The 17,446-nt window shown below is 42.0% G+C and overlaps 1 protein-coding gene across 1 annotated transcript in view; it reads left to right on the top strand.

Moving 5' to 3' along the window:
* The window catches only part of grid1b (glutamate receptor, ionotropic, delta 1b), a 691,238-nt gene that overhangs the window by 498,653 nt on the left and 175,139 nt on the right, over positions 1 to 17,446 (top strand).

The following is a 17,446-nucleotide window of genomic DNA, read 5'->3' as shown; positions in this document are numbered from 1 at the left end:
ACAGAATAAAATCTTAATTAAAATATTTTCTTTTCTTTTGCTTTTTACATTTTGACATAACATTTTCTTTTACTCATAGTATACAGAGCTGAAGTCTAGCTCTAGACAGTACATACAGATTACGTGTGTGTTTGCACATGTGTCCATATTTGTCCGTCAGGAGTGAACAACAGTCTCATCTTGTAGCCTGGCATGTCACAAAGTCACAAAGTTACAAAAATAACAATATGTTGAAGTATTAGATTAGATTAGATTAGAAAACTTTATTGATCCCCAAGGGGAAACTGCTTTGCCATCCGATAAAAACACAATTACATCCACTTAACAAACAATACAAACAGTTCCATACCATTGCACAAAACTTATCAACATGATTGGATACTTCATACGACAGAGTAGGCTGCTCAAAGCAAGTGATTTAAATTGATATTAACATAGGCAAGGATAAATAAATAAATAAATATACATGCACATGAAATCACCCAGAATAAAAGTTAGTTTCTCAGTGAAATGCACCATGGGAGTCACACTTGACTTCTCCTCCTTTATCAGAAACCTGCAGTTTCTCCTCGGCCCTGCAGACGTCCCAGGACTCAGAGTCTTTGGGACTAAATGAACAACAGTCGGTGGATTTGTCCTGTGCACGAAGCTGCTGATGCATGAAATATATAAAACACACAACATCAGTGTGTAGGAGGAGTGTGTGAGTCAGTGTAGCGTAGAGTTCTGCATCGTCCTGTAGAGACTTTTCATTCCCACCGTCGTCCGGCAGCTCGTCCTCGTCTCCGATGTAACAGCCAGGAGGAGAACAGGAAGTGAGCGATGAGCCGAGCCGACGCCACGGGGTCGGAAATGAATGGAGGCCGGCCGCGGGGCGAAACGGAAAAGATCATAAAACGCCTGTGAAACCTAGAACAAGAAAGAAAGAAAAGAAAAGAAAGAAAAAGATAATTAGCGTGAGAGATTTTCTCATTTCAGCCCGTTCATATTTTATTCATCGAGTTGTCTCATATTCACACGTCGGGGATTTGACTTCTGTCCCCTGGAGGCCACAGAAGGTCGTCGTGGTGACGGGGCAATTCAGACCTGAAAAATGAGGAGGAGGATGAGGAGGAGGAGGAGGGAAAACACTGACCAGCAGGAAGAGAGCAGGAAAACTGACCTCAGATGATGAGGATGATGATATCATAGAGATGAGGTAATCTTCCAGTTCAGATTATACAGTGTCATCAGCTGAGCCAATCAGAGCCTCTGATGTCCCAGGTGTGAACAGAGTGGAGTGCATCATCTCGGTAACTGGGTTTATATTTATATTTAGGTTTCTGCAAAATAAAAGCAATGTTTATGAAACTTTTGAAAAAGTACAATTTCTATGTTTGAAAAAGTACAATTTCTATGTGCAGCTGTTTCCATTGAAAGGTGTTTTTTGCGAATGAGCCGCAACTCTCGTAAAGTCTAGTCTTGTGATATCCTATAACTCTTAAAGGGCAACCCCGTTTTTTTCAACCTGGGCCCTGTTTTCACATGTTTTTCTGTATATGTGAGTGATGGATAATACTTTTATTGAGGTGGCTGCAGTATTGAGCCGGGCAGGCAGCCTGCAGCCCAGCTAACACTCTACCACGGGGCAAGTGGCTCCCGTCAAAGTTCGCCCTATAAACCTGCATTTTTTTCAAACTGACAGGCTCAGATAGTTACAATGAGTGTCTGACAACAAACTAGAAAGGAGAAATGAACGTAATAGTCTCTACCTTTAGCATGTCTCTTTTTCTTCTGACTGGCAGTAGTCATCCCGGTCAAAGTGGTCACAGCAGACCCTGTGGTCGGCACGGCGACGGTGCAGTGCATCGACAGGAGTGTTAGCATCCATTTGTAGCACAGCTAACTGTTAGCTCTAACTTGTGAAAGCTGCTTAAAGAGCAGCCCAACATTTTGTTGTTACAATTTGTAAATTCTCCGGTCGTCTCTCTTCACCTCAGTCAGGTAACAGTTTCCCCACCGGTGTTTTGCCGCGAGTTATCGAGATTTCTGGCGTGGTGAGATTTGGACACAGATCACAGCAAACAGCGACCTCCAGCTAAAGGTAGAGACTATTACGTTCATTTCTCCTTTCTAGTTTGTTGTCAGACACTCATTGTAACTATCTGAGTCTGTCAGTTTGAAAAAATGCCCGTTTATAGGGTGAACTTTGACGGGAGCCACTTGCCCGGTTGGAGAGCGTTAGCTGGGCTGCAGGCTGCCTGCCCGGCTCAATACTGCAGCCACCTCAATAAAAGTATTATCCATCACTCACATACACAGAAAAACATATGAAAACAGGGCCCAGGTTGAAAAAAAACGAAGTTGCCCTTTAAATTCTCGTCCCGTGATACTTCACTTTGAGGAAGATGGACGTAAACATCCTGCGTTTCCATGGTGCTGGGATGGTGAACAGAAGGACACAAATAAGGGATTTCTGGGTGAGGGTTGTGAATGTGGATTTCACAGACGAACTATGGACACAAACCTTCAGGATGAGCCGGGATACGTTCAGTCAGCTGTGTGATGTTCTCCAACCAAAATAAGTGTTTCCATAACATCCGTTTTGCGATACACTCTGATATCGATACGTCTGAAAAACCACTTCATGAGAGCGTAAAAATGTTTTAGTGATATTTGAGAGGTTTTTTGAAATGTAGGTGTTTGTGCATTTCTAGGGGAAATGGAAACACACCAATGATCTGTGTTCGAACTCTGAAGTTCAACTGAGAACATTAAACTTGAATTTTCTTTACAAAGAAATACTCGGGTGTCTTCTACCTGGACCTTTAAAGTGTATACTGTTGCCGCGGTGATGTGCAGTTGTGTTATGCTTCTCCAACAAAAGCTCAGCTCAGAAAAGCAAAGTTTAACTTCTGACTCTTGGAAGTCGTGACCTGCTGTGAAGCTGTTGACCTGAGACGCTCTGATTAAATGGACCTCGGAGCTCCGTCTGCACAAACACTTTACAGCACCTCATCATTTATTCAACAAATACATTTAGGAAACAAATAACACATGAATACTTCATCCTCCGTGAGAGAGAGGGACTTGTCTCTGGCCACGTGAAACGTCAACAGAACAGAAGAGGAGACAGAAGTAAAAAGCCATCAGAGGCAGCGAGGCTCTGATTTCCTCCTTAAGTGGCTTCAGGAGTTATTTAGTCCTGCAGACAGACGCTCTCTGTCACATACTGAGTCATTCTCCTTCTCCTGGTTTTATCAAACCGTTCAGACATCCTCACACTCTGATTAGGTGAAATATTTAAAGGCAAAAAAACCTTCATTACATTCAGAGAAGGGGCTCTGGAGTCGCTGGTTATTATTTCACACTCCTCGTAGTGTAATTCAGCCTGACATGTTTGGAAACTCTGAGATCTTCACCAGAATTTCAAACAGATTGATCAAAGTTTGAACAAAGCTGGGTTGTGTAACGTGTGTGTTTGAAGTGATGAACCTGCAGCGGCCGCGATGAACGACTGTGTTTTCATTCGTTCAGCCTGTGGACGTTTCCACAGTATCGTCTGCTGCACAGAAACACACACACCGATGCAGCAGATGTCAGTGGGCATATGTTGGATTAATAAAATGTGTTTAATTGCCTTCATGTGTTAATTCAACATAAGCCGCATTAACAGTCGGCACTGTGCTCTGCTGTGTTTAAAAACGGGTCCCTGAGAACAAATACAGCTGTTTATGGTTTAAAGAGGCAGAGAGAAAGTTTCAGACGTTAACAACAAGACAGGATGTTTTCTCTCTGCTTGTCTGGACTCAAACACCTCAACAGACATTTATAATAAACTTTAATTTGTATTGCATGCTTTTTTGGATGAGCAAACATTGATATAAAATAGGGGTGGGAGAAAAAATCGATTCACATAAATATTGCGATATCTTTTTTGACGATTTTTAAATTGATTTTTTTTGTTAGCCTTTTTTACATATAGAGGGTACAGGTTTTGAAAAGGGTTTAAGTTCACTTTATAATGGAGTATGCTAATTTATAGGCTCCTACAGTATTTGTGTGCAGATAAATGTTAAAAATACAGACTAAAAATCGAGAGAATCGGCAATATCGTAGAATCGCAATTTAAATCGAATCGCCATCCAAAAAATCGTAGAAGAATCGAATCGGGAGAAAAGCGTATCGTCCCAGCCCTAATATAAAAGACATTTCGGTTTAGATTAAAAACAACAAGCTATCAAGAGAGGCTGAGTTTTAATTTGGTTGCAGATTTCTTAAAGCAGAAGTAAGCGATCCGGTCGTTTTCGCTAATGCTGCGTTCGAGGCAGGCTTTTGAAATCGTAAATTACAGCTTCAAATCACAACTTACGACCTGTGAAAGTCACTATAACGGCCACTCGTAACTTCTGACCCGTGAACTCGTACCAGATCAAACTGATACAACTTCACAGGACGGAAAAACACGAGTCTACGAGTTTCCTTGAACGCACCATAACAGTCCTCGTCCCTACGTCACCACATTCACGGCGTTCCTTGGCTGCACACACAGCCCTTTATGCCGTTCTCTCTCCTCATTGGATAAAAACTGTAGGATACGATAAATGTTTTCTCCTGGGCTCAGAGCAGAGCAGAGTGACAGACCTGTGTTTCGGTCCAAACACTCTATAGAAGTGATTGCTGTCGGAAGATATAACTATTTAAGACTTAGATTAACACAAATATATCACTTACTTCTGCTTTAAGCAAGTAAAAGCTGCATTTTCTAGGTTCTGTTTGTTGTGTCTCTCTCTAGCGCCACCATCAGGTCAACACTTTAAGTTGTCCACTAATTAAAACAGGCTAACTCTAAAGCTAATCCTATTCCCACTGGCTTCATGCAAAGTAGTGAATATTAGCTGCTAACATGCTAAACTAAGGCATGTAAAGTTGGTAAACGTCATGCCAGCTAACCGTTAGCTTGTTAGCATATAGCACTGAACCTGTAGCAGAGCTGCTTCTTTTCTCTGGGTGTAAAAACTTTCCTTTTCCTGCATAAACAAAGTTAAACAGTTGAATTATTGAAGTGTAGCTAAATCCCATGTTTATCTCACATTTAAAATGAATCACTCCGACATTTGCTCAGCTCCTCGTGGCCTGTGGAAGGAGATCACAGGCTGTTTTGTAGTGATTATTCAATATTTACCAGAAAATAAGACATTTAATGTGCAATTACCAGACAGAGACGAGACATCAGTGCTAAGAGCCTGTGGAGAGAGAGAGAGAGTATTGAGGAGGCAGATGGAGGTGAAGGACAGACCGGAGAGCGGATGGGGGGGAGCTAAAGAAAAGCAGATAATAAAAACTAAAAAATAAGCTCCTGTACTTCATGTTTTGTTGTTGTTGCTGTTTTAGGGAGAGTAAATTTAATTAAAATCCAATCTGGTTCTACCAACATAGGAAAAAAGAAATTCTCCTGCTTGTTCCCGTGTGAGTGAACGGATTGAAGCCAAAAACCCAGACAACATGTTGATCCAGAGTTTTATCCTGGTGAGTTATTAAGTGATCACACACACACACACACACACACACACACACACACACTCAATGGGAGCTCCAGCAGTGAGGTGGTTTAGCTGCTGGTCTTTGTGGATCTTTGGGGGTCCGACTGCAGACAGGAAAATCAATGAGAGAGAGATAGAGGAGGTCTGGTTGGGTCTCTGGCTGCAGCTTCACAGTTTTTTTCTTTCATGTAGTTGTGTTCAATAGTCTTTAAGTCTGTGTACAGATGTCAGATATTCACATAAAACAACTAAATTAATTCACAACATGTCGACTCTATAGTTGTTGCATTGATGCATCGGTGAAGAGGAACCTCAGGGTTCTGTCCTCGGCCCACTGCTGTTTACATTATAGATAGATAATCTCAGTATCCGCCTGTTTGCAGACGATGTGACTGTACTCACCTCAGATTTTTTTAACATTTGGTGCAGATGTTTTCCTCCTGCATTCTCCACCTCACATGACTTCCTGCTGAACCAAACAGATACTTATGGACCTGGTACGGCATCAGACTGTGACTGAGGATTGAGACTCAACATATGAGTCCAGATGGGATGTGTAGATTAAAACTTAACCGCATATACTTGATTATCCCGACTGTCACGAAATGATGCAGCTTCCTGGAGTTTTTGTGTTTATAGAACGTTTTGTTTGTGTTACTGTGTAGACAGTAATGATCCGTGCAGTTAGATCAGATTGTTAACTTTCCCAACATTAACTGTTTGATGTCAGAGGTGACGGCGTTGGTGTGTTTCATGGTGCCTTCAGGGACCTCAGGACGCACAGGCTGTGTTGTGAGGGGAGAACTGGTTCAGTGTGTGACCCCTCTGTGGAGTCTGGCTTCATCTCATTCAGATGCAGAATCTCTCTGCTCTTTTTCTCTTCATACAGAAGCAGTAGAAAAGAATGAATTTGTCCTTTTCGTGGACAATCGGAGCGCAGCAGCGCGGGGGGAGCGAGGGGGGTGGGGGTTTGCTTTTAATACAAAGTACCCGACTGATTTAATGAACAATGCTAACAAGCTCCTGGTCCTTCTGTCGGCCTGGAGGAAAACAGCAGGTCCTGCAGGAAATGAGAAAACCTGCAGCTCCTGAGCAGCACTTTGTCACACTGGATTTTCTCTCTGTTTGGGAGAAATAAATGAGTTGGTTCAGGAGAAGCGACCTAATGGATGTTTTCATCTGAATTTTACCTTTTGAAATATACACAAGTGGATTTTTTTGTGGCGTTTTCTTCTCCTGCTGCGGCAGCGTTTTATACAAACTCCCGACTGAAACGTCACGGAGCAGCTCGGCTGATGAGTCCTGATTGTGTCCCGTGACCCTGCTGACAGGACGCCACCGTGACATCACCTTCATATGCATCACCATGGTGACACATCAGCTCTTCACCCGATCTGAGCGTGACAGCGGCTCACACACACTTTTAGTGTTGTTGTTTCCTTTTTAAAAACACAAAGAGCTGACCCAGAACTAACAGAAAGAGCTCTGAGTCTTCTGCCTCCGCTGCTAAAGACTTTTAATCTGACACCGCATCACTCACTTCCTGTGGCAGAGCCGCTCTCCAGGGGCGGGACCTTTATCACATGGAAGATTTGATTTCAAAATAAAGCGACATGACACGTCGGTCGGTTTTGATTCCTGCTCGCAGGTGATGTAGTCGGACAACAAGTTGTTGGAGCAGAGCGCTGAGGAGTTCATGATGTTACAGAAGATCACAGGATGTTTCAGATCAATAAACAACATGTTTCTTTGTTCTTTAATATTTTAAATATCAGAGTTTGGCCTCAGTCTCCAGCACTGAGCCAGAAAGACTACACAACACACGTCAGTCAGGATTTATTGATTTAGATTTGATTTGTTTCTATAGTTTCTCTGTCTTTAGATAAATCAACTCTGAAGTGATTTTACGGCTCCAAAAACCAAAGTGAACAACGTCTCAGGTGTCACGTCCCGTCTGATCACTGACAGCCGTGACAGCAGAGGAGTGTGTGTTTATGTTTGTGTGTATGAGTGTGTGCACAGTTTGGATTTATAGTAGAAAGTAAAAAAGCGTATTTCTCTCCCAGTTTGAGAACCAAAGTGCTGAGGTCGCTGCTTCATCAGAGAAAGTTGAGATGATCTAAGAGAGGACACGCTGCTCAGACGGTCCAATCAGCTGCTGGCGTGACTGACCGACTGATTGATCGATCGATTGATTGATTGATTGATTGATTGATAGATTGATAGTGAGCCGACAGATGCAGATCATTTTTACATGTCTATAAATAGAGTCTCTGCTCCGACCTTTTGCAGCCAACTCCGTCCTGTCCTTGTGATCGCACAACAGCATCACTCACTCACTCACTCACACAAACACACACAGACATGATTCACTGCTGACCTCCCCGGACACACACACACACACACACACACACACACACATAAACACACACACACACTCGGGACGGTCAGACTGGCAGCTTTATGTTGCTGTCAATGAATATGAGTTAGGAGTTTTACCTCCAATAACCACAGAGTGACATTGGAACAGCAGCGTCCAATATCACACACACTCACACACACACTCACACACACTCATTCACTAAATATATGTATGCAGCACACACACACACACACACACACTCCCCCCTGCCCTCACAGTGACAGTGAGGGCCTGAGCTGCTGCAGTGTTTAAGCTGAATTCAGCCTGAGGTGCTGAGCTGAATGACAAATGTTTACCACAGAGCTGATAATGCTGCTGCACCTTACACTGTGTGTGTGTGTGTGTGTGTGTGTGTGTGTGTGTGTGTGTGTGGATTTAGAGTGTGTGTTGTTTACACTCCCTCTGTATCTGTGTGATCATGTTTTACTGTCCTGTTTGTGTATGAGCTCATGTCGACTCTGACTCCTGCTGCCACCTGATAACCCCTGATATTTGATCGCCGTTATAGCCCGACCCGACCCGGCTCAGCCCGACCTCGTCTGGTACCGATGCTGCAGTCAACAAAAGTTGTTTCTCCTTTAGTGTGAGAAAAAGACTGATTCAGGCAACTTTTGTATCAATACTTGACCACCACAGTGACATCTTATACATGCATGCAAATCTCTCCTCTCTGAAAATGCTGGATTCTGTGAATCATGCAGCATTAAAGCAGAAGTAAGCGATCCGGTGGTTTTATCTCCTGTCAGCAGATGGAGTTAGCAGTCCCCGCCCTCGTCCCTACGTCACCACATTCAGGCGCATCCCTTGGCTGCACACACAGAGAGGACCGCCCCTTTATGCCGTTCTCTCTCCTCATTGGATAAAGGTTGTAGGATACAAGGAAAGTTTTCTCCTGGGCTCAGAGCAGAGCAGAGTGACTGACAGACCCGTGTTTCAGACCAAACACTCTATAGAAGTGATTGCTGTCGGAAGATACAACTATTTAAGACTTAGATTAACACAAACATTCACCTTACTTCTGCTTTAAGATTTGTAACGGATTGAGGTTTTCGTACTCATCACTGTCATCTTTATGAGAGTGTTGGCTGGCCTTCTCTGCACAGTCGTAGATGGGAACACTGGTATTGTTTTCTTTATAAGGCCATCCATGTGACGTGCCTCCTTATTTATGTTTTCTCTTGGCTCCTAAAGTCAACACCAGAAGCTGTAGTCTCAGGCTTGATAGATTGATAATGTACGCTGATCGTCGTACGTGGACTGTCTTTGGGGAAAGTGCCTTCAAAGCATTCGCACCCTCGTCCTCGTAGGATAAATTACAGAGTCATCTTAAATTGGATTACCTCCCAAGTATGGAAGATTTTAAAGCGAGGATCGAGGACTATTTGACTACTGAATGCACATGTCCTCTCACCGAACGCAGCTGGTGATTACAATGTAATGATGTGATTTGCCAAACTGTTCTAACATCCCCTTGCAGAAGAGATTCTGAATCTCAATGGGATTATTCCTGGCTAAATAAAGGTTAGATAAAAAATAATAATAAAACACTTCCTGTAAAAGTCAACGTCAGATGGTGAAACAGCCTCTGAACTTCTCTGAAACTTTCCCTGAACCATCAGTCTGATATGAATATGAATGTACACAATGTGTTTAAATAGTGTTTATTTTATTTCACATGGTGCCATCACACACACACTCACACACACACCTGCCTACACAACCTTGGCCTTTGCTGTTTGTCACGTCAGTGTGTTTTGTCAGCGACCGGCTTCACATCTCATCAGTATTCAGGAGGAGCTCACACACACACATTCACATGTCGGCTACATGTATGTGCTCACACACACATGAAGCACATTCATGTATGTACCGTAGCACACACACACACACACACACACCTTGGCCTTTCCCCCTCTCTGTGTGTTGACATATGTGGCTGCTCTTATCTCAGCTGACTCCACTCCAGGATGTGGAAACGGTGAAGCAGAGGAATATTAACATCACCACACACACACACACACACACACACACACACACACACACACCGAGACACACACAGAGGCTGATGTGGATGTTAACTGTGTCACCGCACTGAGTCGTCACACACACACACACACACACACACACACACACACATGGAAACTCAAACTGTAGATGTGATTGTGTGTGTGTGGACCCTCAGCAGTACATTGATACGATGGTAGAGTGGTACAATGCTGCGATGGTACATTGGTATGATGGTATGATGGTAAATCGGTACGATGGTACAATGATACATTGGTACGATGGTACGATGTTACAATGATACAATGGTACAATGGTGTGATTGTACAATGGTACATTGGTACGATGGTACAGTGGTACATTGGTATAGTGGTACATTGGTACAATGGTACATTGGTACATTGGTATGATGGTACGATGGTACAATGGTACAATGGTAAGGTGGTACGATGGTACAATGGTACATTGTACATTGGTACATTGGTACGATGGTACAATGGTAAGGTGGTACGATGCTACATTGGTACGATGGTACATTGTACATTGGTACGATGATATGATTGTTTTGGTGGATGAATAAACGACCCAGTTCACTGGGAGTCGAACTCTGATTCATGAGTTCACAGTGTTGTCGTCTGATGTGTGGAAATGTTTCCTCTGATCTCACACATTTAAACCAGCACAAGTTTTTTAAATTGTTTATTGCTTAAAGAAAGGAATTTGTACATACATGTTTGTATTTAATCTTTATTTCATCTCATCTATTATTGAGCTAACATCGGCAGAATCAGCACCATGGACAGCTACTGACCAGAACACACACACACACACACACACTCTGCTCATGTCTCCTGCAGTGATGTTCAGAGGTTGAGTGTGTTTAAAGTTTGATATGTGGAGCTGGAGGACACAGTGTCAGATCTAACAGAAACACAGAATAACACACAGCGTCAGGCCTCTGCTCTCCGTCCTCTATCTGCAACACAGCCGAGGTGAAGGAGGAGCACAGAGGCTGCTCTCCGACTCAGCAGCAGCAGCACAAATAAATAAATAAATGAATAAAATAAAGCCGGTGAGTGTTGATCCTCGAGTCCAGAGAGTTTTCTGGGAGGTTGAGAGTAGAAACCACTCCAGCAGTGATCGCAGTGTAACGGCTAAAAATAAAGACATTAGCACATTAAAAAGCAGCAGCAGCAGCAGCAGCAGCAGCTTCACTCTGCTTCACTCTGTCTGTTTGCTGCTGCTCTGTCTCACGAGGGGCCACCGGCTGCACAAACCCCCCCCCCATCCCCACACACTCAGACTACAACCATGTTTATCTGCCCTGCAGCTGGCTGATTCACCCTGCTCTCCACCACGCTGCCTCTGCCTCTGTAGCCCTCAGCAGCAGCAGCAGCAGCAGCAGCGCCGCACCGAGACAGAGGTGGAGACGTGACACCGCGGGGTTACAGAGACAGAGACAGAGAGGGAGAGGGAGAGGGAAGCTGGTGGGCGATGGACAGATACTGTGTCTCCTCTGTATTTGTCCATGGGGAAAGAGAAGGAGAAGGAAAACAGGAGGAGGAGGACGAGCTGAAGTCAGGGTTTCATTTCTAACACATGAGACAGTGGAGGAGGTGTCGGTGTCGGCGTCGGCCATGTTGATGTGATGATGTCACCGATGCAGTTTCAGCATTAAAGGAGACATATTCTGCCCCTTTTCCACAAATTAAAACAGTTCCCAGGTGTCTTAAAGGGATAGTTCACCCAAAATTGAAATTTGAGTTACAGGGGGTCTCAGCGTAGCAGTGCATGTCCATATAACGGTTGCAAATGGATACCAACTGTCTTCGTAACAAAAAGACACACCAAAAAACATCCAAATACCTCCATGCTGCTCGTATGTAATGTCCGTCTTGTATTGAAGCCCCGAAATGCAAAATTTCGTCAAATTTGGACGAACCAGGGTCTGTCCTCTTCCCAGTTCGTCCAAATTTGACGAACTGGGAAGAGGAGCTTCGAGAAGCTTCCGCTACAAACAAGCTTGAAATATAGACTTATTTAATTTTTTTCGGGACAATTTCGTATTTTGGGGCTTCAATACAAGACGGACATTACATACGAGCAGCATGGAGGTATTTGGATGTTTTTTGGTGTGTCTTTTTGTTACGAAGACAGTTGGTATCCATTTGCAACCGTTATATGGACATGCACTGCTACACTCAAAAAAGTGAATTGGGTGGGTTGTGCACTGTATATTATTTTAATGTGTTCAGTTTACTTAAAATACATATCTTTGTTGAGTTAAAATATGTTTTTCTAATAAACTCAATGTAATTGTGTGTTTCGTTATGTGTACAAAATAATTATGTGTTGGTTAAACACAAACCATTTAATTTAAGTGAATTATGTGGAAATAATAATTACATCCAGAAGGTGGCAGTAAGAAGAAGATTAAAATGCTTCAGACTGCGCATGCGCAAACAATCAAATCTTCCTTGATTTTCGCGGTGAAGTTGCCAACGGTTTGTCGTCAAAAGAGGTAAGAGGACATTTTATTGTTTCATTTCATTCATACTACTGAGCATGATTTAGTTGTGTTTGTGATACAACACTCGTTCTATATTTGTGCTTGTGTTTTAGAGAGCTGAGGGTCTGGCACTTTTATGTCGCACGTTAATGCTACGTTGACGGTAGGTCGGTCTGCTTTTATCCCTGTGAACACGTTAACCGTTAATATAATACATCCATGACGTTAACACGTTCACTGCTTCATATTTAAAATTTTCCATTTACAAACTTGTGGGGGGCTTTTATTTTGAAACAGGACAGGAAATGCTGCGTGTGTTAACAGCAAATTAACGCTGGGCTACTCGGTTGGTCGAGCATACCGGGACATGTCACGGTGATGCGGACATGCTCATTGGACCCGCTGGTTCACCGGCAGACTGAGAGGACTGCACCAAGTCTATCCCCGTTAACGTAAACAGAGCCACGGCTGAGCTAAGCTGCTGTCGCGGCTGTTAGCCGTTAGCTGCTAACGTTAGCTGTTAGCACGTCGTCCCCTACAAGTCAGAACACCGAACCGGAGGAGCAGCGCTACAAAGCTGGTTCATGGTGCTTCGAGACATCGATGCGCATCAGACAACTCGTATGGTTCGTGTTCACACACACGTGTGTTTCCACTCTGGTCAAAACCGTAGATGAGTGACACGTTTCCATGACGACTGACCGGAAATCATGTCATGTTTACATGACAAAAATTATTTAGTTAAAAAAAATTTTTGGTCGTTTGAAACAGCATTTGCCTGTGCCTTTTTGAGTTTATATTTAAACACCATCTCTATAGAGGTGTATTGTAGGCCTATATAAATATTGCATTATTTTATTCATTTCCTGTTTGTCGTTCATTTCCTATGCTTATAGAAATGCCAGGTGTAGTGTGTGTCTATGTGAAGTCCTAAAATAATTTTCTGTATGTTTTCTCTCTTTAGAATGAAACAAAGAGACTGGAGTGGATTCTCGGGGCACTTTGTATCCACCTGAATGAAGACCCCAACATCCTCTTCAAAGAATACCTGATTGGTAATTTTAATAGTTTAGTTTCTACCTGTATTAAATCAAATCCTGAATAATGAATCATGTTACTTTGTTAAAATTTGCATGGAGTCAGTTTGTTTAAGCTTTTTTGGAAACCTAAATACACTCACAGAGTATTTTATTAGGCACACCTGTGTAATCCAACAGCTCTACCATACTCTACTCTACTTTGACTAAGCTTATACATGTTCATTTTTTATTGACATTGTCAGAAAGGTGATAATTCTACTTTGTTTATTATTGAGTAAGTAAGAAAAGTGTTGTGTCTACCCTGTTAAAATATTTGAGGGTGGCAAAGTCTTAAGAACATTTTCTGACGCAATGTAAACAAAAACTTAAAATGTATAAGCTTAGCAAAGTAAAAAAAATGATTGCTTTTGTATTGGATTGCATTTGATTGTTGCTAAAAAAAAATGCTTGTTGAGTGTATATTAGAAATATCTGTGAAGGTTCTTGTTCGTCCAGGTCATAGTTATCTCTCAGAGTTGAATCCGGTCATCTCCACTTCAGTCGGTCAGTCAGTTCATGCTCTTCTGACTAGATTAAGCTAGTCTGACTATGGGGGGGTCATGGCACACATAATGAATGCAGTGTTCCCCTTACATTAATTTATTAGTGGCGGCCCGCCACAAATAAATTGCGTCCGCCGCAAATAGATTTTTCGGCTTTTGGCTCGACCAACGCAATATCGTTTCGTTCCTTTTTCTCCACATAGCGCTCTTTGTCCGTTATTGGCGTTCACACACACAGAGAGAAGCGTGCATGCATGACAGCAGTACATGGTCAACTCTGAGAGATATATTAGAAGTATCATGCTATTTTCATTAAGGGAAACCTGAAAGGCAAAAGTTAATCTTTGGAATTCTACAAAATCTGTGATTTCATAGATTGGTTGTGTCCTTTCTTTCTCCCCTATGTAAAGGATACTGATGGTGCTGCTGTCCAGAGGGAGCTTGAGCAAGTTACCCATGGCATCTACAGCATCAGAGTTGAAGGAGGTGATGCCACCACCACACCTCCAGCTGATGGTGGCATAGTGATCGAGGATGTTGAAGTTCTACATGACCTGGGAGACGTCGCCTCTGCATATGAACTCTTAATGGGTGTAGCACTGAACCTCAGTTATCCTAAGGAACTGTACTTCAGAGGCTCTTCCTTCAACTGGATGCTGGCAGACTCTCAACCAAGGTACAGATGCTCAAGAACAAACTGTATGAATGAACCAAACATTGATCTGGATGCCGAATGTGAATAAAATGGTTATCTGTTAGAAAATAGCAGAGTTGTTTATGCTGCATTAAGGTGGTTTATAATTGTTAATGTTGGGTAACAATGCTACATCACAAGTGACATGTTTGTTAAAGGGATAGTTCAATATTTTGGCAAATTGGCCCATTGCCATAATCCCTATAGTCATAGCAGTAGGTTCGTTACCTTTAATTGTCAGTGCAAGCTATTTTTAGAACGGCGGAGCAGAGCCGTGAGCTGCTCAGGGCTACGCTACGGAGGCTGAAGGAATTTCTTGGTTTCCCTCATCAAACTCATAAAGTACACAATCCAACAACTCCAAAACGCTGTCGTGGACAAGTTGTGATCTGCACATTCACCACGCTATGAGATAACACAACGTTACCAGACAGAGTTGTTTTAGAGGCAAATTCATGCAAAACCGCTGATGCACGTTGCCTTCAGGGACAGTTTTTCAGCAAGCAGTTTCTGTACCCTGTATTTACCTCGAAAACGGCTCCGTTTCGTAACGTTCCGTTATTATCTCATAGCGTGGTGAATGTGCAGGTCACAACTTGTCCACGAAAGCGTTTTGGTTGTTGGATTGTGTATTTGATGAGTTTGATGAGGGAAACCAAGAAATCCCATAATGAGCCTCCGTAGCGTAGCTCTGAGCAGCTCACGGCTCTGCTCCACCGTTCTAAAAATAGCTTGCACCGACAATCAAAGGTAGCGAACCTACTGCTATGACGATAGCGATTATGGCAATGGGCCAATTTGCCAAAATGTTGAACTATTCCTTTAATTTAAGTACATTTCAGGGTATTCCCTCCACAATATTAAAATAAAAGTTGACAGCAGCAGGTGTCATGGCATGCTGTTACCAAAAAAATGGAGAACTGCAAGCCTGTTGTATTGTGGGACTGCAGTTGGATGGTAGTTTAAAACTGTTAGTGTTGAACCATGCTGCACCATAATGTCTTGTGGGGTATTATTTTGTACCAAGTGGCAACAAAATGTTGAATGTATATTGGTGAATAAAGGAAATAACAAAAATATGTTGGGTTTACTAAATTCATTTGTGTGGAACCTGTTGACAAACTAGAATTAGGTCAGACTAATAAGTATAAGTTAAATTGGATGAAAACCTTTTTTAATAAATTGAACTTAAATGTATTATGTTGAAAGGACAAATGTAAAATATGTAGCCTGTAAATATATTATTTATGTCCATATAACATAACTAAATTAGATTGGGTGAGCTTAAATATCTCTTGTTGATCAGAAGTTATTTTATCTAGTTGGGTCAATTCACATTGTGTTAAGGTAATACAAATACATTAAGTTAGATGAACCTATCATTTTTGCTTTAAACTAACATAATACACTTGTGTGGAACCTGTTGACAAAATAAATTTAATTAAAGTCAATGTTTCATTTTTTTGAGTGTACGCCGAGACCCCCTGTAACTCAGAGAAGCCACGGAGGACTCTGAAACTTCTCCCAGCCCTTAGTCCACATGAGGGGGAGGAGATAATGAGTGAAATTTCAATTTTGGGTGAACTATCCCTTTAAAGACACATCTGTTCTGCTTCAGTCCAAATCCCCCAAGGATCAAACATCCTCAATTCTCACATTTTGGAGCCAGAAGGCAGACAGCCAGATATACTGTATGTTAAAGAGCCTTCAGAAAGTGATATTTCCATAATATGTCTTCTTTAGTGTTCATTACATACAATGGTCATCGCACCGAGAGGCCGCTCTCCCTTGTCTTGATTGGTCACGGTTTCATGTGGAGACGTTTCCTAGCGATGAGCAGCAGAGTCAGTGGAGCTCGTCTTTCAGAGCGGCTCTGCACTGTAAACCCAGATAAGTAGACTCTACTTAAAAAAATCAAGGTAACTCGTTGCCTTAAATTTTTTAAGTAATGAAGCATTAGTTGAGTAAGTGAACTGGACTACGTTCAATGTACTTGAAGCTCGTAATGGAATGGAATAGAACATTTAAGTTGAATGTACTAATAACCAAGTTACAGTAACTTAAGATACTTAGTTTAAACAACCATTCCCCACCCATTTATTTAACTCAGTTTGTTTAGTAAACATTACTCAATTACCAATTCAACTAAATTGTGTATTCTAATTGACCAAACTTACATTTTTTAGTCCCTGAAACTCAAAATATGTCTTTCAATCAATAGAGCCATGTAAAATACATAAATAAAACTGCAACATTACATTGATACAATTTTTTTATTCAGCATATCTTTTTTTCAAAAACAAAGCCATGACCTGGCCAAAGACGTAGATTCCTCAGTGATGGCATGAACAGAAAAAAAATCTGCCTCACAAACTAGTACAATACAGCTCTCTTCCTCTTTACAGTACCTCCAATTATTACAATACTGTACTTTCAAATTCAAATCGCCTTTTCAAATTTGGCTGATGAATTGGCAAGATAAAACTCAGCCCTGCTGAACCGTGGCATCTTTACATTTACAAATAACAAATATCCATGGAAGAACAAAAAAGTGTGTGAGAATGAAAAAAGAGAGAACGGAAGGGTGAAAAAAATAACAGAGCAGATACCTAAATAAAAATGACAGTAGATACCCACTTGGAGTCCACACTCACCCCTCCTCACAACCCCCCATGCTTTCTCTAACCCTAATATAACATTTTTTTTTTTAAAT

Source organism: Trachurus japonicus, chromosome 19 (assembly GCF_045865225.1).
Source record: "Trachurus japonicus isolate A0001 chromosome 19, Traja_1.0".
Lineage (NCBI taxonomy): Eukaryota > Metazoa > Chordata > Actinopteri > Carangiformes > Carangidae > Trachurus > Trachurus japonicus.
This window is presented reverse-complemented; position numbering and strand designations above follow the sequence as displayed.